The sequence below is a fragment of the Triticum aestivum genome, chromosome 2B, assembly GCF_018294505.1.
Source record: "Triticum aestivum cultivar Chinese Spring chromosome 2B, IWGSC CS RefSeq v2.1, whole genome shotgun sequence".
Lineage (NCBI taxonomy): Eukaryota > Viridiplantae > Streptophyta > Magnoliopsida > Poales > Poaceae > Triticum > Triticum aestivum.
Window position 1 is genome coordinate 801,170,815 of NC_057798.1, and position 22,362 is coordinate 801,193,176.

Sequence of the window (22,362 nt, forward strand, 5' to 3'; positions counted from 1 at the left end):
TATTCAAGTAGGCCTTAATGCTGTCCAAGAATTATATATCATTTCCCATCAAAAGTATGTCATCTACATATAATATGAGAAATGCTACAGAGCTCCCACTCACTTTCTTGAAAATGCAGGCTTCTCCATAAGTCTGCATAAACCCAAACACTTTGATCATCTCATCAAAGCGAATGTTCCAACTCCGAGATGCTTGCACCAGCCCATAAATGGATCGCTGGAGCTTGCATACTTTGTTAGCGTTCCTAGGATCGACAAAACCTTCCGGCTGCATCATATACAACTCTTCCTTAAGATAACCGTTAAGGAATGCCGTTTTGACGTCCATCTGCCATATCTCATAATCATAGTATGCGGCAATTGCTAACATGATTCGGACAGACTTAAGCTTCGCTACGGGAGAGAAAGTCTCATCGTAGTCAATCCCTTGAACTTGCCGATAACCCTTAGCGACAAGTCGAGCTTTATAGATGGTGACATTACCATCCGCGTCCGTCTTCTTCTTAAAGATCCATTTGTTTTCTATCGCTCGCCGATCATCGGGCAAGTCAGTCAAAGTCCATACTTTGTTTTCATACATGGATTCTATCTCGGATTTCATGGCTTCTAGCCATTTGTTGGAATCTGGGCCCGCCATTGCTTCTTCATAGTTCGAAGGTTCACCGTTATCCAACAACATGATTTCCAGGACAGGGTTGCCGTACCACTCTGGTGCGGAACGTGTCCTTGTGGACCTACGAAGTTCAGTGGCAACTTGATCCGAAGTACCTTGATCATCATCATTATTTTCCTCTTCAATTGGTGTAGGCATCATAGGAACATTTTCCTGAGCTGCATTACTATCCTGTTCAAGAGGTAGTACTTCATCGAGTTCTACTTTCCTCCCACTTAATTCTTTCGAGAGGAACTCTTTTTCCAGAAAGGATCTGTTCTTGGCAACAAAGATCTTGCCCTCGGATCTTAAGTAGAAGGTATACCCAATGGTTTCTTTAGGGTATCCTATGAAGACGCATTTTTCCGACTTGGTTTCGAGCTTTTCAGGTTGAAGTTTCTTGACATAAGCATCGCATCCCCAAACTTTTAGAAACGACAGCTTAGGTTTCTTCCCAAACCATAATTCATACGGTGTCGTCTCAACGGATTTAGACGGTGCCCTATTTAAAGTGAATGTAGCTGTCTCTAGAGCGTATCCCCAAAATGATAGCGGTAAATCGGTAAGAGACATCATAGACCGCACCATATCCAATAGAGTGCGATTACACCGTTTCGCTGAGGTGTTCCAGGCGGCATGAGTTGTGAAACGATTCAACATTTTCTTAAGTGTGTACCAAATTCGTGACTTAAATATTCTCCTCCACGATCCGATCGTAAGAATTTTATCTTTCGGTCATGTTGATTCTCTACTTCATTCTGAAATTCCTTGAACTTTTCAAAGGTCTCAGACTTGTGTTTCATCAAGTAGACATACCCATATCTACTCAAGTCATCAGTGAGAGTGAGAACATAACGATATCCTCCGCGAGCCTCAACACTCATTGGACCGCACACATCGGTATGTATGATTTCAAACAAGTTGGTTGCTCGCTCCATTGTTCCGGAGAACGGAGTCTTGGTCATTTTGCCCATGAGGCATGGTTCACATGTGTCAAATGATTCATAATCGAGAGACTCTAAAAGTCGATCAGCATGGAGCTTCTTCATGTGCTTGACACCAATGTGACCAAGGCGGCAGTGCCACAAGTATGTGGGACTATCGTTATCAACTTTACATCTTTTGGTATTCACGCTATGAATATGTGTAACATTACGTTCGAGATTCATCAAGAATAAACCATTGACCATCGGGGCATGACCATAAAACATATCTCTCATATAAATAGAACAACCATTATTCTCGGATTTAAATGAGTAGCCATCTCGTATTAAACGAGATCCAGATACAATGTTCATGCTCAAACTTGGCACTAAATAACAATTATTGAGGTTTAAAACTAATCCCGTAGGTAAATGTAGAGGTAGCGTGCCGACGGCGATCACATCGACCATGGAACCATTCCCGACGCGCATCGTCACCTCGTCCTTCGCCAGTCTCCGCTTATTCCGCAGCTCCTGCTGTGAGTTACAAATGTGAGCAACGGCACCGGTATCAAATACCCAGGAGTTACTACGAGTACTGGTAAGGTACACATCAATTACATGTATATCAAATATACCTTTAGTGTTGCCGGCCTTCTTGTCCGCTAAGTATTTGGGGCAGTTTCGCTTCGAGTGACCCTTCCCCTTGCAATAAAAGCACTCAGTCTCAGGCTTGGGTCCATTCGTTGACTTCTTCCCGGCAACTGGCTTACCGGGTGCGGCAACATCTTTGTCGTCCTTCTTGAAGTTCTTCTTACCCTTTCCCTTCTTGAACTTAGTGGTCTTATTGACCATCAACACTTGATGTTCTTTCTTGATTTCAACCTCTGCTGACTTCAGCATTGAAAATACTTCAGGAATGGTCTTCACCATCCCCTGCATATTGTAGTTCATCACAAAGCTCTTGTAGCTTGGTGGGAGCGACTTAAGGATTCTGTCAATGACCGCCTCGTCCGGGAGGTTAATGTCCAGCTGGGATAGGCGGTTGTGCAACCCAGACATTTTGAGTATATGCTCACTGACAGAACTATTTTCCTCCATCTTACAACCATAGAACTTGTCGGAGACTTCATATCTCTCGACCCGGGCATGAGCTTGGAAAACTACTTTTAGCTCCTCGAACATCTCATATGCTCCGTGTTGCTCAAAACGCTTTTGGAGCCCCGGTTCTAAGCTATAAAGCATGTCGCACTGAACGAGGGAGTAATCATCAGCACGTGTCTGCCAAACGTTCAAATCGTCTTGCAGCGCTGGGAGAGCAGGTGGGTCACCTAATGGTGCTTCAAGGACATACGCTTTCTTGGCAGCTATGAGGATGATCCTCAGGTTCCGGACCCAGTCCGTATAGTTGCTGCCATCATCTTTCAGCTTGGTTTTCTCTAGGAACACGCTGAAGTTCATGTTGACATGAGCGTTGGCCATTTGATCTACAAGACATATTTTGCAAAAAAATTTAGACTAAGTTCATGATAATTAAATCAAATTATTTTAATGAACTCCCACTCAGATTAGACATCCCTCTAGTCATCTAAGTGTTACACGATCCGAGTCGACTAGGCCGTGTCCGATCATCACGTGAGACGGACTAGTCATCATCGGTGAACATCTCCATGTTGATCGTATCTTCCATACGACTCATGTTCGACCTTTCGGTCTCTTGTGTTCCGAGGCCATGTCTGTACATGCTAGGCTCATCAAGTTAACCCTAAGTGTTCTGCATGTGTAAATCTGTCTTACACCCATTGTATGTGAACGTAAGGATCTATCACACCCGATCATCACGTGGTGCTTCGAAACGACAAACTTTCGCAACAATCACTACTGGAATCTGGCACTTTGCCATCTGCCATGGCAGATGGCAAAGGCATGTTCGGCGGATGGCAAAGGCTTTGCCATCAGCCAGCAGATGGCAAACAGTTCGTCTGAAACCCTACCAGTAAAGGCTTCTTTGCCATCTGCTGGCTGATGGCAAAGAGCCTGTGGCTTTGCCATCTGCTGGCTAATGGCAAAGAGCCTGTGGCTTTGCCATCTGCTGGCAGATGGCAAAGCCTCTTAACGGGGTTAGCTCCGTTAGAGGTTAACGACATACTTTGCCATCAGCCAGCAGATGGCAAAGCCTGAAGGCTCGTTGCCATCTGCCAGCAGATGGCAAAGGCTGAAGGCTCTTTGCCATCTGCCAGCAGATGGCAAAGGCTGCAGGCTCTTTGCCATCTGCCAGCAGATGGCAAAGAGCCCAAATAGGCCAACCCAAATGTTACATATAGATGACACGTGGCCTCTTTGCCATCTGTCAGCTGATGGCAAAGCTCTTTGCCATCTGCCAGCAGATGGCAAAGTGACTATATTGCCCCATTTAATTTTGTTTTTTCTTATATCAATTCATTTTCACAGAAATCAAACACAAATATATTTATATGACCAATATAGCATATTCAACACATATTACCAATAGTCATGAACACATATGTATCCAAGACATGTTACCAATAGTAGCAAGTTTCATCCGTACATATACATAGTTTCATCAATATTACACAGTTTCATCCATAGGTAGCAAGTTTCACAAGGTCAAAACAAAAACTAAATACAAGCACTCCATCAACCCAAGCTTCCGTGATCTTAAGCAAATCTGTAAAATGGGAAAGAAGAAAGTTAGAAGAAGAAGATTATTATGATGCAACTAAAATGTGAAGATTATTATGATGCAACTTATATCTGTAAAATAGGTCATTTTGGAGCTAAGTATGGTTATTATGTCATTTTGGAGCTAGCTAAGCATACTAAGTCATTTTGGTATAAAACATGCTAAGGTCATTCTAGAGCTAATTAAGTAAGTTTATTATGTCATTTTGGAGCTAGCTAAGCATGTGAAGTCATTTAGGAGCTAAAATATGTCATTTCTTAAGCATACTATATCATTTTAGAGCTAGCTAAGCATATTAAGTCTTTTTTGAGGAAAAGATGCTAAGTATAGGTCATTTTAGAGCTATCCTAGGTTAAATAGGTCATTTTTATGCTAGCTAAGCATATTAAGTCATTTTGGAGGAAAAATGCTAAGTATAGGTCATTTTAGAGCTATCCTAGGTTAAATATGTCATTTTGGAGCTAATTAAGCTTATTATGTCATTTTGGAGCTAGCTAAGCATGTGAAGTCATTTAGGAGCTAAACTATGTCATTTCTTAAGCATATTATGTCATTTTAGAGCTAGTTAAGCATATTAACTAATTTTGGAGGAAACGATTCTAAGTATAGGTCATTTTGAAGCTAGCTAAGCATATTAAGTCATTTTGGAGGAAAAAATGCTAAGTATAGGTCATTTTAGAGCGATCCTAGGTTAAATAGGTCATTTTGGAGCTAATTAAGCTTATTATGTAATTTTTGAGCTAGCTAAGCGCATATTAAGTCATTTTGGAGGAAAAAAATGCTAAGTATAGGTCATTTTAGAGCTAGCCTAGGTTGAATAGGTCATTTTGAAGCTAAGTAAGGTTATTATGTCATTTTGGAGCTAGCTAAGCATATGAAGTCATTTAGGACCTAAAATATGTCATTTCTTAAGCATATTATATCATTTTAGAGCTATCCTAGGTTAAATATGTCATTTTGGAGCTAATTAAGCTTATTATGTAATTTTTTAGCTAGCTAAGCATATTAAGTCATTGTGGAGGAAAAAATGCTAAGTATAGGTCATTTTAGAGCTAGCCTAGGTTGAATAGGTCATTTTGAAGCTAAGTAAGGTTATTATGTCATTTTGGAGCTAGCTAAGCATATGAAGTCATTTAGGACCTAAAATATGTCATTTCTTAAGCATATTATATCATTTCAGAGCTATCCTAGGTTAAATATGTCATTTTGGAGCTAATTAAGCTTATTATGTCATTTTTGAGCTAGGTAAGCATATTGAGTCATTTTGGAGGAAAAAATGCTAAGTATATGATTATGTCGCTAGTATCCATATGGCAGAGAACCCGGGCCGACATGACTAGTCATAGAACCAAGGTGGCACAAACGTACAGGGACAGGCATACATGACCCAGCAATGCACGTGTCGGTCATCAGCGAGTGCAACCAAGTCGTAGCAAGCTACAAGGACTTCGGTGATACACCGCGTGACATTTCCCCGTAGGGACAGACACAGGAGCAAAGAAGGACACATGCCGGTCAATCCATGTGTTCCGGAGCAGTAGCGAACTACCATGGCTCAGTGGAAGCACTAGGAGGCATTTCCCTGTATGGAAGGCTACCAAAGGCACACGACTAGGTGTCGAATCCCACACATACAATGCATTTCAAACATACACACATTATGCACGATATGTCTAGATATATACAACATGGCATCACAACAAAACTCTGTTAAGCAAAACACTTGGGAAACTTACCGTCATCATGGAGGTGTAGGTGTAGGTGTAGGTGTAGGACCGGTCGCGCCAGTGGCAGACGGAGAAGGATCGGTCGATGCTTGTCGGGAGTTACGCTGCACCAAAGATTATTTCCAATGTATCGTTAGCATGATGCAACTCAAATGTGAAGACTAGTAACTAATGACCGTTCAAATGAAACTCACCGTGCCCGCCGGAGCAATGACTGGCATCGGCGGAGGGGTCTGGCCGTTCTTCTCGCACATGGACTGCACATTTGGTTTTGATGAGTCAGTCATATTAGTTACTAATGAAAGGAACATTGCGTGCATGATTTAGCTAATATGCAGAAGAAACTTACCACGAAGAGCTCGTACATGGCCCGGTTAGCCAAGTCATTCCGGTTCCTCTCCTCCTCCAACAGCCTAGCCGTCCTCTCCTCATTCTCCCTGTCCCTCTCCGCCGCCTGCCGGTCCCTCTCCGCCAACTGACGATCCCTCTCCTCAAAAGCAGCCTGGGTCTTCACTCTCTCTGCCTCAATAGCAGCCTGCAACACCACTCGTTAGCATTGTAATCATCGACGACCGCAAACACAATGTAATGGAGGAAAGGCTACTGAGTCCGTATAATTAACAAACCTGGAATTCGTTTTCCACTGGTCGTAAACGAGGCGGTATCTCAGGATCAGAGCTGGTCTGGCGCTTCTTGATCTGCGGGAGAGTGCTACTACAACGTATCAGTCCATTACCAATGGCTAACGAGCCATGGGACCTCCCGCCACCAGATATCATCACCAGCTCTGGATCAAGAGGCCGGCTCGGGTTAAAGTTCGGCCCTTTCCTCGCCTTCCCCTGCTTAACGTACTGCACCATCTTGTGGTGGGAGGCCTCGTTGCTGAAGTTCTTTGCATTTTCGAGGTCAGACTCAGAGAATGCCTTGGCCTTCTTGTACGGTGCAATATTGGACATGCCATAGAGGTCGAACAGCTCTGGCACTGGAGCCTTGTTGTGTTTTGACTAAAAGAGAGGAATAGAGTATTAGTTAAGGACTCAAGCTAGCACAAATAATGAATTTGCATGAATCATGAAGCAAACCACACATACCCAGTTTTTCCCGTACTGATGTAGGTCGATGCTGCCTAGATGGTGTGGCACACCTTTCATTTTGAAACGCTTCTCCTTTGCTATGTTGTGGGCGACGCGCCATTGGGGAGAGCACCACTCATCCACCAACACCTCCCAGCAGTCCATCTTGTCCGCACACCATCTCGGAGGCACCTAAGTTAAGCAAGAGAAATTTGAGCGCTACGCCTACGAATCAAATCAAGGAAACTAAGTACAAGGCCTTAAGAATAGGTAATTACCTTCATGTACTTCTCCTTACTCAGATACTTGTCCCGACACTTCTCTTTTCTCCTCCTAATACAAGTCTGTGCTAAGTAGTCTCGAACAGCCTGTGTCCGAGCCTCGTGCCGAAATTTTCCAAGTAGGCGCCTACACTCGGCATCGATAACCCGAGCCGCCGCCTCCTCCTGTCCCTCAGCACACCTGTAGAAGGTCTGCAATCAAACAAGAAAACACGGATTAGAAGGTCTGCAATCAAACAAGAAAACACATGTAGAAGGTATGCAATCAAAGAAGAAAACACAATGTAAATGGCAAAGGAGAAATTACCCAAAACGTGGCGATCACAATGTCGGCCACCGTGTCGCACTCGACATCGCCGACCCTATGCTCCGGCGGGGCCGGGGCAGCCAAGTAGTGCTCCCAGGTCATTCCTAGCTCTGGAACCCGGCCCTCACCGGGCAACGTGACCCACCCCGGGAAGCACTGGCGACAAATCACACCAAGGACAGTGTTGGGCCTGCGGACACCATCTTCGTGTGTCCAAGAACTTCAGTATGACAAGGCCAACGCATTAGATATTCGAAGAAACGTCAAGGCAAAAGGTTAAAAAAGAGTAAATGCACTTACTTCTCCCCGTTAGGCGCAATCAACCACCTCTGGTCGGGGGTCACCGGGGTGGGCGGGAGCTTTGTACGACCACGCTGGTAGACTTTGCGCCCCTCAATCCACTCACCCTCGCTATAGCTATCAGGACTATAGTCTCCACCCTGAACACAACCATGTGCACTTGACTCCGACTCAGCGTGACCCCGGCTGAGCTTCGGAGTCTCGTGGGGCAAAGACTCGGCAGCCCGAGGCTCCGACTCAGCGTGACCCCGTCTGAGCTCCGGAGTCTCGTGGGGCGAAGACTCGGCAGCCCGAGGCTCGGCGGCCCGAGGCTTGTCGTCGGCTCGAGGCTCATCGGCCGTAGGCACGTCTGCCATAGACGGGTCCACCTCAGATGGCTCGATCTCAGACGGAGCAGCCCTGTGATCGGGTGACTCAGCTGGGGGTGGAGGCGAGGAAGGCGTAGCAGCCTTCCTACCTCTCCCGACGCCACGTCCACCTCTAGCAGCCTTCTCCTTCTTACCCCCTCGACCTCTCCCGGCCGAAGAAGAAGCGACCGTCGCTGGACTCTGCAAACCAAGATCTAGCGCTCTCCGGAGGCTATGGGGGGGGGGGGGGAATGGAACTACCCCTCCCACCACGCGCCGAGGTAGGAGCCCCGGAGCACTCTCTACCCGCGCCCACCATCTGTCAACACCTGGAATGACAAAGAGTAAACGAAATTAGTACAACATAAAAAAATGAATACCTGACATGAATAATAATATGTATATAAATTCATTTTAGAGGAATAAATGCTAAGTATAGCTCATTTTAGAGCTATCCTAGGTTAAAGTCATTTTTGAGCTAATTAAGGTTGTTATGTCATTTTTGAGCTAGCTAAGCATACAAATTCATTTTGGAGGAATAAATGCTAAGTATAGCTCATTTTAGAGCTAGCTAGGTTAAAACTTGAACTAATTAATAATATATATGTATATAATAATAATGGAATACCTGACATGAACTATAATATTAATCTTCATCGTCATCATTAATAAATGCATCATCATCGTCTGTATATGCTTCGGGGTCAATAAATGCATCATCCTCATCACTATCAGTAATGACGTGCTCATCATCATCATCATCAATAAATTCATCAACATCTGGAAGGCCTCCTGCATGTAATCGGTCAAGCATTGACAGGTTATCCGCAGCAGTAACCTCTTCTTGTTCCGGCTCTTCTTGTTCCTGCTCAGGCTCGGATTCACTGCCGCTGTCTACTTGAATGTTATGAGGTGAGCGGTTCTTGAAACGTTTTTTGGAAAGACGTGTTTCTTGGAACAATTCTCCTTCATATGTGTCTGGATTAACGTGAGGTTCATAATCCTCTTCATTGGGGGGAGGTGGTCTAACACGTGGCGGCACTTCATAAACGACATCCCAACCTTCGAGATTTGGATCACTTTGGCAGGCCCACGGTAGATAGAAAACTTGGGTTGCCTGTTGAGCCGTAATATAGACATCGGGAACATCCAAATGGGTGCTTTGTTTGATTTCGACTAGCCCTAGATGTTCATGAGTCCTTCTAGTCTCTTTCGGCTGGAACCAATGACATTTGAAGACTACGACGTTCGGTGGGTTTGCACCATAGAATAGAAGTCCATAAATTGCTTCAACTCTTCCATAATACTCGGTATCTCCTTCGCCGATAGCAGAGACACAATAATTTGTAGACTTTCGGTCGGCCATAGATAGCTCTTTGCCATAGGTACGAAAGAGATACCCGTTGATGTCGTATTTGTCAAATGAATGGACCTTATAGTCAAAACCATTAGCGACTTGTCTCAATTCGGCGTCCATAGACTCTGAACTAGCCTACAAGTTTAATACGAAATGATTGTTGCATTAGCCAGAAATTAGAAGAAGAAACAAATGGTCTAATGGAAATTACCATTTGTTTGAACCAAGAGATGAAACCAGGATAGCCGCCTCCATGCATTGCCAGAAGCTCATACTCTTCGACGGAATCCTTTTGGATAACCGCTCCATACGAGAATTTGGCGACGTATCGAGTGTATCAAATATCCAGGAATAAGAGCAGTTCATATGAAGTAGAGGTTGCGAAACAATGTACCGAGAACTTACTCGATGTACGGCCGCACTTCTGTTAGATTGTTCAAGATATACAACGTAATGGTCCGCCATTCGTCGTTATCCAACAATAAGGGAGTATAAGCACCGGCTGGTGCGAGCTTCCCTTTGAATAGGCTGAGGTTGGATCCACCCTTTTTAGGGTCGCCAACATTGTACCGAGGCTTCGGATTATGCAAATGATGATTTTTGGCTTTGTAGTGTGCTGTCACGAAGTTTGCCGCCTCCTCAGTAATGAATGCCTCGGCCATCGATGCTTCAATTCGACGTTTATTTTTACATTTTGCTCGAAGCGTCTTCTGCATTCTCTCAGTTGCGTAGCACCAATGATTCTGCACGGGCCCCCCCAATCGTGCCTCGGTCGGGAGATGTAAAATCAAATGCTGCATTGGATTAAAGAAGCCAGGTGGAAAGATCTTCTCCAACTTGCAGATCAACTCCGGCGCCAACTCTCCCATTTCTTCTAGCAAGCCAGGCGATAATTCTTTTGCACATAGAACACGGAAGGAATAGCTCAGCTCTGCCAGTACTAGCCATTGATCCTCAGGGATAAAGCCACGCAACATCACCGGCATTACCCGCTCAAGCCATATGTGCCAATCATGACTCTTGAGACCAAATATTTTCAATTTTTCAAGGCTCGCTCCCCTCTTTAGATTCGATGCATACCCATCGGGGAACATCAATTCCTTTTTCACCCACAGGAGTATTTCCCTCATAACCGGCCTTCCAAGATTGAACCATGCCTTTGGCTTCGCCCAGTTCTTCTTTCCTTTTGGTTGTTTCATGTTTTGTAGCGGTCTATCACATAGAGCCTCCTGATTGACTCTGGCCTTAGGATTATCCTTCGTTTTCCCCTCTATGCCGAACAATGTACCAAAGAGGGCCTCGCCGACATTCTTTTCAGTGTGCATCACGTCGATGTTGTGTGGGCAAAGGAGGTCTTTGAAGTACGGCAGATCCCACAAGCATATCGTGTGGGTCCAGGCGTGTTCCGTATTATACCCCTTGAAATACCCTGGACGCTCTGGATCCGGCTCGAGAGCGTTTAACTGATCCAGGGCCTGTTGGCCTGTCAATGCAGGTGGTGCAGAGTTTTTGACATCTCTACCTTTGATGAAGTTCTTCTTGTCTTTTCTGAACTTATGGTGAGGATCCAGGAACTGTCTATGCATGTCGAAGCAAGAAAACTTGCCACCCGCCTGCAGCCGACGAAACTCAAGAGCTGCCTTGCATGTGGGGCACGGGAACCTTCCATGCACACACCAGCCAACGAATAGCGCATACGCCGGCAAGTCATGCATCGAGTACATGTACCACACACGCATTAGGAAGTTTTTTTTGTAGCGGCGTCGTATGTCTTGATCCCATTATCCCAAGCTTCTTGCAGTTCATCCTTAAGCGGCTGCATGTACACATTCATATTCTTCCCCGGATAGTTGGGCCCCGGAATTATCAACGTCAGGAAAATGTTCTTTCTTTGCATAATCTGTCCGGGGGGGGGGAGATTGAGTGGAATGACAAATACAGGCCAATAACTGTATTGGGCTGCCATCATACCAAACACATTGAACCCATCCGTGCTGACGGCTACTCGAGGATTCCTTGGATCTGCCGCTTTTTCATCATGCAAAGCATCGAAGTGTTTCCATGCAGCACCATCCGATGTGTGTACCATCATCAGATTCCCATCTGCATCCCGTTCGGTTCTTTTGCCCAATTTGTGGCATGTCATCTGTCTGGCCGTCTCTTCGACCATGAATAGACGTTGAAGTCTTGGTATGATTGGCATATACCGAAGAACGTTAATGGGGATTTTGGTCTGACTCTTCTCACCCATACCGTTGTCTACCTCAACATACCTGGAAGACTTGCAAATGGGACAATAGTTCAAGTCCGCATACTGGAGCCTAAATAAGGCACATTCATTCTCACAGGCATCTATCTTCTCATAGGGCATCTTAAGTACACGGAGGATTTTGTCCGACTGGTACAGGTTTGCAGGCATTATATGGCCTTTGGGTAGAAAGCGTCCAAATAGTGTCACTATCGCGTCATAGCATTCTCTGCCCAAGTTGAATTGAGCCTTCAGAGCCATTACCTGTGCGATGGCATCCAGCTGACAAAGCTCAGTGTGCTCATGGAGAGGACGCTTCGAAGACTCCAACATATCATTGAAGGCCTTTGCAGATTCCTCCATCTCATCGTCCGAATCCCGAGCATCATCAAAGTCTTGCACCATGTCTTCCATCCCGGGACCATGCTCGTCGGTGCGACGACGGCCCTCCTCAGCTCTGGAATGTTGGGCAGACTCACCATGAAATGTCCACATCGTATAACCGGGCGTAAAACCCCACTTCTGCAGGTGTTTGATCATTTCAAACTCTGACATCTTACGATAGTTGTCGCACTCGAAACAGGGGCACCAGGTTGTTTTCTGTCCATTTGCAAATGCGGCTCTGATAAACCCCTTGGTTTTTGTCATCCATTTAGGGGTCATGTCTTTCTGACTAGGGTGACCGGTGTACATCCATGCACGATCACTCATCTTGCCTAGCTACTGGACACACAAGAAATACATACATAATTCAGCAAACCATATTCATCAGTTAATAGAGTTTCTCAGTTTTATTACGTCCATGCAACCTAGACGCTAATAGGTAAAGATAGGTCCTAATCCCACCCGAGTATGTGTAGATTGGGTTCATTTTCCCATGCTCTGCTCCGGATCCGACACAAAATTTCGGCAGCACCTCCCCGCTGTTCTCCTGATACACGTCTCGGCAATAAGCAGAGAGGATGTGTACCCGGAGAACAACAGAGAGGCACTGACGAAATTCTGCATCAGATCCGGAATAGAGCATATGGGAAAACGAACCCAATCTACACATACTCGGGCTGTCCATGGATAACGTTGGACAATTCGAAAGAATTACAGTTATAAATATGCAAATGAATGCATATTTATAGATGTAACCCTTTCGAACGGGAGACGCATAGTGGTCACGCATACTGATGATTGAATACACCTATAGCTAGCAAGTTTCATCGGCACGAAGACCGGAACAGAGAAATGAAGGGGGAGAGGAGGAGATGTCATTTGTGCTCACCCACGAACGCAGGGGCAGAGCTTGTCGAACGCACGGGGAGGTTGTTGAACACCAGACCCTCACAGCGATGAAACAACTGCACATTTAAATCCACCCGATCAACGCAAATATATACGATGTTTTTCATAACAAAATTGGAAAATATATGACCTAACTCATAATTCACAAATAAATAGGGAGTGTCTATTTAGTACTTGATTGTTTTCCAATTCGGTATCATTCACATTTCCTGACAAATAAATAGAGGACACTTGTATGTCCAAAAAAAACCACCCCGGCGAAACACCAGCCAAACACCTAGGATTTGAGGTCTTATGAACAGAGCGCTCGCAACAATCTGAGTTTCAGGTACTGTTTGTCTTCTAATTCCACTTTATATCCCACCATGTCCTGTCATGCCTGACTGCCTCCCTTATAATCCTTCCACGCTAACAATTTTATGCTTCTTACGTTCTTGATTGAATTGCTAGACGTTCGTTGCCGAGGGAGGTAAGGCAAATAATCTAGATGAAATGATCAACTGATGAAATTCTCCCTGTTTTCCTTCCCGGGAATAATATAAGTTACTTTGCAAGGATTCCTGACTGTGACTGTACTTCCATGATAGAAAATTCACTCCTTAGTAACTGAATAATATTTGCCCTTCAAATTTTAAGGGGACTCTGGTTGAAAAGTATCTATTATTTTCTATTCCTTGATTGTAAGCTTATAACATACTACTCTTTTGTTACCTACAAGTTACATATAGTGACATGCGGTTCTAGGAGTTAGCGAACGACATTGCTGGAATCATTTATATGCTACCAACATATTGACACTGTCATTGTGGTGCTTATCTATTGAATTTAAATAAAACGTACTCTTACTGTCCTGCTAGAAAACTGAAGTATATTTTGCCCAAGTTGCGATTATGGGTAACACTGACCTATTTCTATATGATCGCTGAACTTATATCCTTCTTTAGTTTTGCAGGTAAAGCTTTACAACCACATCAAAGCCACCGATACAGCCATATTTTGATGTAACAAGACCTGACAGTGTTCTTTTACATCAGTTAAGATGGAGCTTATGCAACCTGTTTTTATCCTTACTGTGCGATAGTTTTTTCAAATTTTGTCACTCTTTAAGTTCATTTTTATACAGCCATTTCATTTGCGGTACTGACGTTTGGTTTGTGCCTTCAGGTAGAGCTAATGAATTTCTAATATTGTTGAACAGAGCTTTGTGAGATATGCGACGCTGTAAAGTTTTTGTTCAAGGTCAAGCTTAGTTTTGCTTTTGATTCCAACAGAGTACAGAATACAATTTATTATATTTTAGAGGCAGTCAAATAGAGAACTTTGATTTGGAGTGCTAAGTTTATCATTTCAGAGATTACAAGCGATGTTTTGCAATTTCTACAACACAATTCTTCAGTTTCCAGTGGCCATTTTAATAAGATGCTCTCATGCTTTTACATTTGTGGATTGAATCCACCAACAAAATTAGAAGCTGACATACCACTACTAGGAAAGGGGCTATAGATGGGATTGACACTAATGGCGCACCAGAAAGATGGTGCGCCATTAGTATATACTAATGGCGCACCACAATCTGATGCGCCATTAGAGTTTAAACTACTAATGGCGCACCATGCTATGGGTGCGCCATTAGTATCAATTTTTTTTAACTAGTGCGCCTGTCCAAACATACTAATGGCGCATCCGGGCAAAGTGCGCCATTAGTAGTTACAACTACTAATGGCGCACCAGGCAGCAGGTGCGCCATTAGTATAGAATTTTTTTTTGAACTAGTGCGCCTATCCAAACATACTAATGGCGCATCCTGCCCAAGTGCGCCATTAGTAGTTGTAACTACTAATGGCGCACCAGGCAGTGGGTGCGCCATTAGTATAGAATTTTTTTTTGAACTAGTGCGCCTATCCAAACATACTAATGGCGCATCCTGCTCAAGTGCGCCATTAGTAGTTGTAACTAGTAATGGCGCACCATGCAAGAGGTGCGCCATTAGTAAGTGGGCAGCAACAAGATATTTGGGACAGCCTCTCCTACCCACACACTCACTTTCTCCCCACTTCATTCTCTCCACCTCCTCCTTGTCTCGGGTGCCTCCTCTTTTTCACCTCATTTCCACCATAGATTCATTCAAATTAAGTGGTTAAATTACCTTGTTTTAATAGGTAAGTAAGGGGGGAAGCTATATTTAGGTTGTTCTCCTTACAACAATGTGCACATGCACTTTTTACGGCCTAGCTAGATCTATGTATGTTCGTGGTGTTGCATATGTTTGTGGTGTTGCATATGTGTTTGTGTTTGGAGGTGTACCGGTATTTGATATGCGATAGTTGCCAATATTTTGCCGGAATGTTGATTCATTTCCGTTTCGGCGAGAATTTTGGCATTAAGCATTCTTTTTGGTCCTATTTTTAGGGAAAGTCATGCCAAATTTTTGTTTGGTTCTAAAATATCGTTTTGCTCTACCCCGCAGGCGACCATGGTCCGCACGATGACCGAAGGCATCGTGAATAGGTTTTTGAGGTCCGCGAAGGCCGAGATGCTTCAAAAGAACGAGACGGAGATAAGATGTCCGTGTCGAAGATGCAAGCTGAAGAGCCTTATTGCGGACCCGGATTCCGGGCAGGTGCGGGACCACCTGCTGTTGCGTGGTTTCATGGATGGCTATCGGTGGCAAGGTGATGAAGATGACTACGAAGTCGTCCATGCGGGCCGGGCAAGAAATGAGGAAGGGCAGCAAGACAACCACCGCGGCTCGGGCGGGCGAGAAGACGAAGAATCCCCAGGAGATGATCACGACTGTGATGCTGTACACAGTCATCATGTAGAAGATGCAGGACATGATGATGAGGAAGATGCCGGAGCAGGCGACGGGCATGATCATGAAGATGATGATGCCGGCGGAGCAGACGACGCTGGACCATCGATGGGCTGGGTGCAGGACCCTCATATTCAAGAGCTGCTTCTCAAGCAGACGGATAACGCAAGAGCTGCCGCCCGAGAGAAAGCCAAGATGGATCAACTTGAGTTAGACGCGGTTACTCCATTGTATGAAGGATGCAGGCCCGAGGATACCCGCCTGAAAGTAACGCTCATGGCCCTGGAGATGAAGGTAAAACACAAAATGACCGACGCATGCTTCGACGAGAACATGTCATTCTGGCACGAACGTCTTCCCAAGGGGAACAAGTGCCCGACCAGTTTGGAGGAGGCGAAGAAAATCGTGTGTCCTCTGGATTTACCGCACGTGAAATACCATGTGTGCATGAACAATTGCATCATTTATCGGGACGAGCACGCGGAGTCTACAATATGTCCGGTGTGCGGTGTCACTCGATACAAGAAGAGGAAGAAAGCTCCTCGAAAAGTGGTGTGGTACTTTCCGATCACTCCTCGTCTGCAGCGGTATTTCGCGGATCCTAAGGTAGCAAAGCTCCTGCGTTGGCACGCGGATAGGGAGGAGAAGAAGCGAGAAGATGACGCAAATGATCCGGAGATAGATAAAAAAGACAAGATGCTGAGTCACCCTAAGGATGCGAGCCAGTGGCAAGCATTGAACTTCGAATACCCAGAATTTGGGAACGATCCAAGGAACATCGTGCTGGGCGTGAGCACCGATGGAGTCAATCCGTTTGGCAGCCAGAGAAGCACACATAGCACCTGGCCTGTGTTTGTGTGGATGTACAACCTTCCCCCCTGGTTGTGCATGAAGAGGAAGTACATTCACATGAGTATGCTAATTGAAGGGCCGAAACAACCAGGGAACGACATCAATCTGTATCTGGGGCTGCTGAAAGAGGAGCTTGACACGCTGTGGAAAACGCCAGCCAATACGTGGGACGCCGCAGAGAAAGAATATTTCCCTATGAGAGTCGCACTGCTCACGACGGTGCACGACTATCTCGGTTACGGATATCTTGCGGGGCAGGTAGTCCACGGATTTTCTGGATGTGTAAGGTGCATGGATGACACAACGTATCGCCAGCTAGATAGAGATCCCGGGTCTTTGAAAACCGTGTTCATGGGACATCGAAGGTGGCTTCGCGACGATGACCCGTGGAGGAAACGCAAGGATCTGTTCGATGGTGAAACCGAACCCCGAAAACGCCCAGTGTACGAGGAGCGGCGAGGAAATAGACAAGCTGTTGAAAAATTGGAAAGACTGCCCACTGCCGGGAAAGAAGCAAAAGGCGCCAGAGCCGGGAAAGAAGCGAAAGGCGCCAGAGCCGCTGCTGAAGGTATGGAAAACGAGGTCTGTTTTCTGGGACTTGCCGTACTGGAAGATCCACCGTGTGCCTCACAGCCTTGATGTCATGCATATCACGAAGAACGTGTGCGAGAGTCTGCTTGGTACCCTGCTCAACATGCCAGAGAGGAACAAAGATGGGCCGAAAGCAAGGGCAGACTTGAAATCAATGGGCATCAGGCAGGAGCTTCACGCTATATATGATGATGATGATGATGATGATGATGATGATGATGATGATGATGATGATGATGATGATGATGAGGCGAAGCAGGACACAGAAAGTCGTCGCAAAGGCAAAAAGGCCAAGAAGACCGGAAATGACTACCCTCCCGCGTGCTTCACTCTAAGTCAGGAGGAGATCGAGCAGTTTTTCACCTGCCTCCTAGGAGTAAAACTTCCTTACGGTTACGCGGGGAAGATAAGCAGATACCTAGACCCAGCGAAGCAGAAGTTCAGCGGGATGAAGTCTCACGACTGTCACGTGCTGATGACGCAGATACTTCAAGTTGCAATCCGTGGGATCATGGACGCGCACGTCCGTGAAATGCTATTTGGCCTATGCAACTTCTTCGACGTCATCTCTTGGAAGTCGATTGGCGTGAGGCAACTCAGAAGGCTACAGGAAGAGATCGTGGTGATACTATGCGAGCTTGAGATGTACTTCCCGCCCGCATTCTTCGACGTTATGGTGCATCTGCTGGTCCATATAGTGGAGGATATCATCCAACTCGGGCCGACGTTCCTGCACAGCATGATGCCGTTCGAAAGGATGAATGGTGTCATCAAAGGATACGTTCGCAACATGTCACGTCCAGAAGGAAGCATAGCCAGGGGCTTTCTGACCGAAGAGTGCATCTCCTACTGCACGAATTATCTAGGCATCGAGAACCCCGTTGGTCTGCCCGTCAACAGGCACCTCGGTAGGCTCACTGGATGGGGTCACCGTGAGGGTCGCCGCGAAATGCATGTCGACTTCGAGGGTCGACTCGCCGACTTTGAAAGAGCAAACCTAGTCGCGCTACAACACATAGACGTGGTCGATCCTTGGGTGGTAGAGCACAAAACCTTTATTAAAAAGACGTACAATGACCGAGGCCAACAGAGGACGGACGGAGATACACTCAAAGAGCACAACTCATGTTTCACGCGTTGGTTCAAGCATAAGCTTCTATCGTACCCTTTACATGAGGATTCTTCCGCGGAAGAACGACTCATATTCGCCTTGTCACAGGGCGCCGAGCACAACCAGATGACCTATGAGGCGTACGATATCAACGGCTACACATTCTACACCGAGGCCAAGGACATGAAGAGCGATGGTTATCAGAACTCCGGGGTAACGATGGAATCCTACACCGGTAACGACAAGGACAGATACTACGGAAGGATCGAGGAGATCTGGGAGCTGAGCTACGCTGGAGAGAAGGTCCCGATGTTCCGTGTCAGATGGGCCAAGAACGTCATAAAAGAAGACCGGTATTTCACCACCATGGTTATACCCGAAGCCAAATCCAAGACCGCGGGCGCAAACGTCACCGCGAAAAATGAGCCATGGGTACTGGCTTCCCAAGTGGACCAATGCTTCTTCATTACCGACCCGCCAAAGCCCAGTCGTGTTGTCGTGAGGAGAGGCAAAAGGAAGATCATTGGAATGGATGGAGTAGCCAATGAGCAAGACTTCGACAAGTATGGCGACCCGAGGATCGAACATGACGACGATGATGAAGTAGCAGCATACACCACAAGAAGAAGCAGGACCACCCTACCTAAAGGACGTCCGTTCCACAGAAGAACTCCATTTGCGAAAAAGAAGGGCAAGAAGATTGTGAACAGATAGCTAGCTAAGATCGATTGTATTTAAATCGTAGCCTTCATTTCTCGATTGTATTTCATGGGTACTTTTTGAACTATCATGAATATTTTTAAATTTCATGGACACTCGATCTCGATCCCCCTCCATCTCGATCGCTATCCCACCTCGCCAGATCCGGCCCCCCTCGCTGCCGAGCACCCCCCCAGTCCACCGGCCGCCGCCGCCGACCCCCCGCACCCTCGATTCCCCTACTCAACCGCCCCCGCCGACCCCCCGCACCCCGCGCACCGTCTTATAAAAAAAATTAGTATCAAACAGCTTTTTAAATGCTGCTGTCTTATAAAAAAATATTACTGTTATTATTTAAACAAGTTTGAACATATTTAAACATAAATAAGTATCAAACAGCTTTTTAAATGCTAAAAAAAATTTGTGGAGCCTGGGAGTCGAACCCAGGACCTCCTGGTGTGAGAACTGGCTGCTGACCAGTCAAGCTAGTAGAGTGGGCTTGACATAGATAGGTTCTGGTACTACATAACCTTTTGGCTCGAGCTGAAATAAAAAAAATACTAATGGCGCACCACGGTGAGGTGCGCCATTAGTATGGACATGCTAATGGCGCACCACGGTGAGGTGCGCCATTAGTATTGTGGCCCCCCTTTGCCCGATCCCCCCTTCGCCCGATCCCCCCTTCGCCCGATCCCCCTCGCCAGTTCTCTCCCTCTCGATCCACCGCCGCCGCCGCCGCTGCCCTCGCCCTCGCCCTCGCCCTCGCCCTCGCCCTCTCCCTCTCCTCGTTGCCCGGACGCCGCCCGGACGCCGCGCCGACGCCGCCTCGACCCCGCCCCGACCCCGCCGCCCGGACGCCGCCCCGACCCCGCCGCCCGGACGCCGCCCCGGACGCCGCCCCGACCCCGCCGCCCGGACGCCGCCCCGGACGCCGCTCCGACCCCGCCGCCCGGACGCTGCCCCCGCCGCCCCGGTGTGTGCATCAGATAACTGTATCCATTTTAGTTCTGCTTGCTCTGATTAAAGTGGAAAGTACTGCCGTTATCTTATATGTTGTTCTGTTAGGATTGAATACAACAAGAGACGTGCCCATTTCTGTTATAGTACCCCTGAATAAAATGGTAAATACTGCAGTTATCATATACAATCTCTCAGGAGTGAATACCACAAGAAGCGCATTTTTGTTAATATCCCCTGCTTCCTGATGTATTTGTTTCTTGGTAAAAGTGAACTTCCAATGAATATTTTTGTGCTGGAGCAGGCTGGAGGGGTATTCGGCTGTGCACATTTAATTATAGTATCTGGTGGAGATACCCTGTTCAAGGACAGGGGGGCGGGGGTGTGAACTTTGTGAAATCCTGTCCTATTGATGACTTTGCAAACTTATCAAGAGGTGGTGTTAGGAAATCTAAACAGTTTAAACTATATAGGAAGACATTTATAGGTTAGAAACAATCTGTTCTACTTCTGCAGATTATCTAGATAAGTGATGAAGTTTACTTGGTATAGTATTTTTTTTTCTGTCACTTCTTTATCTACCAAAAGTGTGAACCCATGGTATGAGCCACTAATGCAAGCATCATCATTCTTTTCTGAGTTTGTCTAATTCACATCTAAATGTTTTCTAAGGATGTCACATCTAAGCTCCCACAAATAACACAGCAACAAGGAACAAAAAAAAAGCTGGGGCAAAAAAAAATACACCACAAACATAGTGGACACAAGGTTAGACGTGACATAAATGTGTCCTAGACAGACCCTTCTTTTCTTAGTGAAACATCAACTTTCCAAAGACAATATTCCAAACTGGACAGTTGATACATAGAGCTATTTTACTTTAACATTTAAAGTGTGGCTGCAAATCTGGGATGCAGGAGGTGAAAATTCATTGTCTAATCTGTTTCTCAGTTTCCTCTTTCAGAAACGAGAGATTTTTCAAGACCTTGCTCCACTGCTGTGGCACTCCTTTGGCACTGTTGCTGCACTGCTCCAGGTAGGTTACAGTTATTGCACTGTTCTAAATTCAGTCGCAATGGCAAGAGTACATATGTACTTGTGCAGTTCTTGTTATTTAAGTAAGGGTGGTTGTCCATGTGTATTGATTATTTCAATATGAAATTATTGATGGTTCCGCACATTTTCCTTATTCAGTCTGTCATGCTGTTTTGAAAATTTATGCAGGAGATTGTGTCAATTTACCCTTCACTTTCACCTCCTACTTTGTCGCTAGTTGCATCAAACCGTGTCTGCAATGCACTTGCACTTCTTCAGGTATGCTTTTACATGAGAAAGAAAAGGAAACCCTCACTCCTGGTGGGCCTTGTGGTGGATTGAGAATACTACTGCTTTCATATCATGCTTGCTTGCCATCTGCCCCTCAATTTCATTTTACTTTTTTTTAATTGCAGTGTGTTGCTTCACACCCTGAGACCAGGATCCCGTTCTTGAATGGTACTGAGCGCTGCTGTTTCTATGCCAAGTCTTAAATATTTCCATTGTTTATTGTTAAAAAGCTTTCCTCATTTTGGTGACTTTACAGAATAAGTAAATCTTAACTAGCAGTGGTTAATAATTAAGTCTTCTTCTTTTTCCTTTGCAGCTCACATCCCACTGTACCTGTACCCGTTCCTGAATACTACCAGCAAGACAAGACCTTTTGAGTACTTGAGGCTTACCAGCTTGGGTGTTATTGGTGCTCTTGTGAAGGTAAATTAAAACTAGATACTTATGCAAACTAGGAATGGATGGTCCATATAGATTTTTGCTTTAAATGGTGAGAGGGTTGAACCAGAGGGGAAAACAGTGATGGGGATTGGCTGTATTCTTTCTTTTTTTGTAGACTATATCTTGTTCTTTTGGTATTCTCATTCCAGTAATCCAGTCATTTTAATCAAATGGACTGGTTGGGATTGGATCCCAGGAATCTCAACAGGAACTGTTATTTTTGAAGCAAACAGGCTAATGATTTGTTAGAAATTATATTGTTTCTTCTTTTGGATATCCGATTCTGATATGTCAGAAACACAACATATCAAAAGTTAGCAATGACCAAACTGGCATGTAACAGAGACACTATAAAAGATAG

The 22,362-nt window shown here is 45.5% G+C and overlaps 1 long non-coding RNA gene across 1 annotated transcript; it reads left to right on the forward strand.

The window, feature by feature from the left end:
• Positions 1-20,966: 20,966 nt before the first annotated feature.
• LOC123042888 (uncharacterized) lies at positions 20,967-22,055 on the forward strand. Its single transcript, XR_006418927.1, has 4 exons — positions 20,967-21,270; positions 21,459-21,548; positions 21,686-21,728; positions 21,877-22,055. It is a non-coding gene; the product is annotated as an uncharacterized lncRNA (long non-coding RNA).
• The last annotated feature ends 307 nt before the right edge of the window (positions 22,056-22,362 follow it).